The following is a 330-nucleotide window of genomic DNA, read 5'->3' as shown; positions in this document are numbered from 1 at the left end:
GGGAGCGGCCGTCCTGGAAGCAGCCGTGCGCCCGCTTCAGCTGGCGCGCGGTCTCGATCACGAACTCGATGCGATCGGCGCCCTCGTAGTTGACGCAACCGCGGCATACGGGTTCCGAGAAGTCCCAGATCATGGCCCAAGGCATGCGGGGCAGGTCGCACAGGTAGCAAGATTGTCTCCGGGACGAGGACACCTGCGCCGCCGACATGATGCCGGCCCTGGGGAAGGTAGGCCCCCGCCCGGGCTGTCTCCGCGACGCCTTCTCCTCCGGGAGGACTGGCCGGCTGGGGAGGGAGTCCGACTGCGGGGGAGGGAGGAGGGGGGGCGAGA

The sequence above is a fragment of the Mandrillus leucophaeus genome, unplaced genomic scaffold (assembly GCF_000951045.1).
Source record: "Mandrillus leucophaeus isolate KB7577 unplaced genomic scaffold, Mleu.le_1.0 Scaffold326, whole genome shotgun sequence".
NCBI lineage: Eukaryota > Metazoa > Chordata > Mammalia > Primates > Cercopithecidae > Mandrillus > Mandrillus leucophaeus.
The sequence above is the reverse complement of the archived record's forward strand: the minus strand, read 5'-3'. Positions refer to the sequence as shown.